At 48.6% G+C, this 6,446-nt stretch overlaps 1 long non-coding RNA gene across 1 annotated transcript; it reads right to left on the reverse strand.

Annotated features, from left to right (window-relative positions):
- Positions 1–674: 674 nt before the first annotated feature.
- Positions 675–932, reverse strand: LOC116714038 (uncharacterized). Its single transcript, XR_004337981.1, has 2 exons — positions 841–932; positions 675–771 (listed from the first exon to the last, which is right to left on the reverse strand). It is a non-coding gene; the product is annotated as an uncharacterized LOC116714038 (long non-coding RNA).
- Positions 933–6,446: the final 5,514 nt, after the last annotated feature.

Consider the following 6,446-nt stretch of genomic DNA (forward strand, 5'->3'; position numbering starts at 1 on the left):
TAAATTTGGTTTAGACTATTTTTCAAACCTTTTGGCAGGTAGAAGAGTAAATAAGACAGACTTGTCAGTCTTCCAGCAACAACATAAAAATACAAACATATCTTAAAATAAATCTATTAAAATATATTTTAATATAAATATGTGTTGTGACTGCAATCATTTATTTGGTGAGGAGGAAACTATTTTTACACAATGTCAGAGATGTCATGGTAGATTTGATAATATGAGGGTACTGTATCCCTTACAAAGAAATCCCACGCAAATCACATGTTTTCACATGTGGTTCCCATTTTTCACATGTGGTTCACATAATCCACGAAAAATAATCACGTCTTCACCCTGCTCATGACTTGCTTTCATTTTTTCTATTTTTTGTATTAGAACATTCTGAGGTTGGGACAGAGTGCAAAGAATCAGTTGTCAGAGATTCTGATCTCAAGTTGAGTAAAAGGATTTTATTTCTGGCTGCTTTATTTAACCTCTGTATCTCTGACATGTTACTACTACAACACAAATACTTCGCTGGCTGTGTTTTCAAATGCAAATTAGTTTTGATTTAAATTTTTGACAGCTTATTCTACTTCTTTCTGTAGCTAACTTACAAAAATCAAGTAGCTGTTATAATGCGTGGTTTCTAGGACTCTTAAGGCAAGCAACAACTACAGACACCCAAACAGTTTTAACAGATTTATTTAGTAACTGAATGTGCTGGAGAGTGTGTGGAGGGGCGTCGATCTGCGACAGCAGGGAGGAACCGGGCCAGCGGAGGAACTACTAAGGGCGAGCGGTTAAAGCGGGAAGTAATGAAGGGAATGACGGAGTAACCTGATGGTGACTTACGGTCTGTGGGTAGGTAAGCAGAGGAGAGTACATGGGGGTCCAACAGTAGGTGTGGTGGTTTTCCAGATGGGGAAGTTCCAGCAGGCGATTGAGGGTGATAGGTATTTTCCTTTCGAACCTAAATAAAAGAAAGAACCACAGACAACGTATATGAATTTTACGTGGAGCTTTTGCAAAAGGGGAAGGCTTTGTCAAACTTCTCCTCCGATCAGTTTCACAAAGCGTTCTCAGCTGCCCTTACAACGGCTCCTGTTTTATTGTCAGAGAAGGACAGGCAAAGGGGCAGTCCGGAAAAACAACAGAGGTCGTAAAACTTCTAACCCAAACATCTAACAACCCAGGTCCAGATGTGATATCTGATCAAAGGTCTGAGCCCGGTTCAAATCTCGGTCAATACTGTCAAGAAAACAAAATACAACTGTTCACAGGTATTTACTAAATTAGGGGGTGTTCTTGCAAAAGGGCTGAGAAACTCAGTGTTATCTATTTCTCGTAAAGTTGAACAGACAGTATTGACCTCCAGGTCATTTAAAGAAGAGAACACTTTAAATAGAAAATCACAAAGATCTATAGACTTAATGTGAACTAGAGTAAGAAATATAAAATGATAATACCAAAAAATCCCTAACAGAGGGCGGACAGGCAGCAGCTGAGTGGCGGGCGTGACGCACCCAGGTGCAAGGCCAAACAGAGCAGCTAGGATCCGATTCTTCAGGTGGGTCCGGTTCAGAGAGTATTCAGCTCGGGTTCCCTGTAGAGGAAGGAGCAGATGAAAAGGAGTCAGAACAAGGAGGACACTGGGAATACAGCACTGACAGCTAGAGAGTACCACTGTAGAAGCGGAACCATCTGGCATCTGACTCTGGGAAGCCGCTCCCCTTTAAGGACCTTGCAGATTGGTGGTGATGAGCAACAGCTGGATCCCATCAGCCTGCCACCCTGTGAAGGAGAAGGAAACCACTCCCTGCAGAACCCAACAGTACCCCCCCCTCAACGGACGCCACCCGGCGGCCGACCCGAGGAAGATGCTGCGGAGCGCTCAAAAGAGGATATGAGGGTCAGGTCCAGGATAAAGGACCGAGGAACCCAAGACCGGTCCTCAGGGCCATAACCCTCCCAGTCCACCAGGTACTGCCTACCCCGTCCACGAGGACGCACATCCACAATGCATCGAACGGTGTAGACCGGGTGACCATCAATAACCCGGGCGGGCGGAGGGGGCTTGGACGGAGGGCACAAAGGACTAGAGACGTAGGGTCTGATCTGAGAAACGTGAAACACAGGGTGGACACGGAAATGAGAGGGCAACTTAAGGCAGACAGCAGAAGGACTAAGGACGGAGTCAATAACGAACGGACCCAGAAACCTGGGGGACAATTTGCGGGAACAGGATTTTAGAGGAAAGTTCCTTGATGCCAACCAAACGCGTTGGCCGGGCGAGAAGGCGGGGGCTGGAATTCTCTTTCTGTCTGCCAGACGGTTATTCTGAGCAGACGTTCGTTGAAGGGCGACCTTAGTCTGGTTCCAAATATGTTGGCAGTTTTGCATGTAATGTCTGACAGATGGAATGACCGCATCTGGGAAGGATGTAGGCACTAGGGAAGGTTGGAACCCTTGAGACGCCTCGAAAGGAGATAACCCTGTCGCAGACGATATGTGCGTGTTATGGGCATACTCCACCCACGGTAAGTGAACACTCCAAGAGTATCGCTGTCTGGTGAGGGACTTTGCTCTCTGGTGCCACACAAACCACCTGGAACTCAACACCACTAAGACGAAGGAGCTGGTTATAGACTTTGCGAGGTCCAGACCAAAGCCGAGACCAGTCGCATTAGAGGGAACTGAGGTTGAGGTCGTGGACTCCTACAAATATCTTGGGCTGTGGCTGGGCAGTAAACTGGATTGGTCAAAACACACTAGCCACCTGTATGAGAAAGTGCAGAGCAGGATGTACTTCCTGAGGAGACTGCGGTCCTTTAACATTGCAGCAAACTGCTCTGGATGTTCTACCAGTCTGTGATTGCCAGTGTCCTCTTCTACACCGTGGTGTGCTGGGGAGGCAACATATCCAAGAAGGACACGTCCAGACTGGACAAACTGACCAGGCGTGCCGGCTCTGTGGTCGGCATGAAGCTGGACTCTCTGGTGACGGTGGCAGAGGCGAGGACACTGAACAAACTGCTGGACATCATGAACGATAGCAGCCACCCTCTACACGTCGTCATCAGCAGCCAGAGGAGCCTGTTCAGTGACAGACTGCTGCTTCCCAAGTGCCGGACCAATAGATTTAAGAACTCTTTTGTCCCCCATGCCTTCAGACTGTACAATTCCTCATTGGCGGGGGGGAGGTGACACAGGACAGAGGGTGGAAGGAGTAGTGACCCCTTGTATTTTTCTCCATACTTATCAGGTCAAACCACATAGTGCAATACGATATCACTGGTCAATCTATCCGTCAAATTCTTATTTTTTTTTTTGTGTTGTATTTATATTTACTTATATTCTTATATTCTATATTCTTATTCCTTGTTTCTTGCATAATTTAAGGTTTTTCTTGCATAATTTAAGGTTTTGGTTACTCACATTTGGTGTGTACCTTAGTATTTAATTTGTATTTTGTATTCTTTTGCACTTTTGCTTACTGTGTGTTAACTTTGTTTTTTGCCTGGGAGCTGCCGGTAACTTCAATTTCCTGAGGGAGTCTTCCCAAAGGATCAATAAAGTACAAGTCTAAGTCTAAGAGGTGGGATTGGAGGCGCAGAGGCAGCGCAGGGTGTTCTCCAGTTCCTGGTTAAGCCGTTCACATTGCCCATTGGTTTGAGGATGGAACCCCGAAGACAAACACGGCCGGGCCCCGAGCACAGAACAGAAGTTCCGCCAGAGCTGGGAACTGAACTGAGGCCCCCTGTCAGAGACAACCTCTGTGGGGATACCATGAAGGCGAAAAACGTGGCGAAAGAGAAGTCTTGCTGTCTCGGCGGCCGAGGGGAGTTTAGTGAGGGCGACCAAATGGCAAGCCTTGGAAAAACGGTCTATAATGGTGAGGATGACATTCTGCTGTTTGGATGTGGGGAGACCAGTAACAAAATCTATGGAGATGTGGGACCAGGGACGACTAGGAATGGACAGTGGTTGTAACAGACCTGACGGCGGGCGATGTGAGGTCTTGTTCCTAGCACAAGTGGAACAGGCAGAGACAAATTCAATGGCATCCTTATTGAGTGTGGGCCACCAAAAGTAACGACGCAGGAAGCCGATGGTACAGCTTATACCAGGATGGCCGGAGAAGCCGGAGGAGTGTGCCCAATGGATGGCACGACCCTGGACTGAGGCGGGAACATACTGCCGGTTGGGGGGACCACCTCCTGGATCCCGGTCGGTGGTTAGAGCCTTCTGGATGGCCCTCTCCACATCCCAGGTGAGGGACCCAATGGTGCAGGAGGCTGGGAGTATGGATCTGGGAGTCTCGGTAGGGTCATTTGGAGAGTGGAGTCTGGAGAGGGCGTCTGGCTTGGTGTTCTTGGAACCCGGTGATGTTGAGGTTGAAACGGGAGAAAAAAAGAGACCAACGGAACTGGCGTGGGTTCAGGCGTTTGGCAGACTGCAGGTAAGCCAGATTCTTATGGTCTGTCCAAATGATGACTGGGAGCTCAGTACCCTCGAGCCAGTGTCTCCACTCCTCAAGGGCCAGTTTAATGGCCAGGAGCTCCCGATCACCTATGTCATACCTGCTTTCGGTGGGGGTAAACTTCTTAGAGAAGAAGGCACATGGGTGGAGCTTGCCATCTTTGGGAGAGCGCTGTGACAGGATAGCCCCCACACCAGTTTCAGATGCATCCACTTCCACTGTAAATTGAGCAGAAGGGTCAGGGTGAATGAGAATAGGAGCATTCACAAACCTTCTCTTCAGCTCAACAAAAGCGAGTCCGGCCTCCGGGGTCCAGCTGAAGGGGTGTTTGGTGGAGGTCAGAGTGGTGAGAGGGGTTGCGATGACACTGAAGTTTCGGATGAACCGCCGGTAAAAGTTAACGAACCCCAGAAAGCGCTGGAGTTGCTTTCTAGAGTTCGGAACCAGCCACTCCTCAACAGTCTTGATTTTAGCCGGGTCCGTCTTCACCTGCCCACCCTCAAACACAAAACCAAGAAAGGTAATGGATGTAACATGGAACTGACACTTCTCTGCCTTGACAAAGAGCCGGTTTTCCAGCAACCTTTGGAGGACCAATCTGACATGCCGGCGGTGTTCATGCATGCTGTTGGAAAAGATAAGAATGTCGTCAAGGTAGACAAAAACAAACACATTGAGATAGTCCCGAAGGACATCATTAACAAGATTCTGAAAGGTAGCGGGGGCATTGCAGAGGCCAAAGGGCATAACCAGATACTCAAAATGACCAAAGTGGGTTTTGAATGCAGTTTTCCATTCGTCACCCTCTCGAATGCGAATGGGATGATACGCATTGCGCAGGTCTAGTTTGGAGAAGATGGAGGCTTGGTGAACAGGTTCAAAAACTGAGGACAACAAAGGGAGTGAATATTTATTCTTTACGGTGATTTGATTAAGACCTCTATAATCAATACAGGGCCGGAGAGTGTTATCCTTCTTCGACACGAAGAAGAATCCTGCGCCCAGGGGGGAAGACGAGTGACGAATGAGACCAGCCTTAAGTGAGTCATTAATGTACTGCTCCAGTGTCTCCCTCTCTTGCTTCGAGATGTTAAACAACCGGCTGGAAGGAAGTGGGGCTCCCGGAAGGAGGTCGATACAGCAGTCATAGGAACGATGAGGAGGGAGAGACTGAGCGAGATCTTTACTGAAAACCCAGTGGAGGTCATGGTATTCAGTAGGAATATTTGTGAGATCGGGTTCACCAATCAGCTGGGGTTGCTCGGAGGGCAGAGCCGGTTTAGCAGATTGCAGGCATTGGTTTAGACAGTAAGGACTCCATGATCGATGCGAGCCTCGGCCCAAATAATGTGGAGATTGTGTTTGCGGAGCCAGGGGAACCCAAGAACCAGAGGGGCATCTTTCATAGGAAACACGAAGCATTGAATGAACTCCTGGTGGTTGCCTGAGACGTGGAGGGAAAATGGGTCAGTTTGATGGGTGATGTTGGCCATGGGACTACCGTCTAAGGCAGCCACCCGCAGGGAAGAAGGTAAAGCCTGGACCGGGACCTGATATTGCGCAACCAAAGCAGGGTGTATGAGATTCTGCTCTGAACCGGAGTCTACCAAAACTTGTAAGGGATAAGAATCCTGCTGAACGGTGAGAAAAGCAGGAAGATTTAGCCGGAGATAACTATTCTCTTCAGATTCGCCCGCCAGAACCCCCAGACTTACTGGCGGGCCAGGGCGTTTGGGCGAATCGGGCAGGCTGAGATGAAATGTTGAGGGGAGCCGCAGTAAAGACAACAGCCAGAGGCTAAACGGCGCTGCCGTTCCTCTGGAGTTAGCCGGGCTCGGCCTAACTGCATGGGTTCGGGTAGGTTCTGGATAGGAGGACTGGATGAGTCTGACCTGGAAGAACCCCTTCTAATGGAGAACTGAGATGACTGGGAATTTGAGGATCGGGACCTAGTTCTAAGTCGATTATCGATCTTGAT

Source organism: Xiphophorus hellerii, chromosome 23, assembly GCF_003331165.1.
Source record: "Xiphophorus hellerii strain 12219 chromosome 23, Xiphophorus_hellerii-4.1, whole genome shotgun sequence".
NCBI lineage: Eukaryota > Metazoa > Chordata > Actinopteri > Cyprinodontiformes > Poeciliidae > Xiphophorus > Xiphophorus hellerii.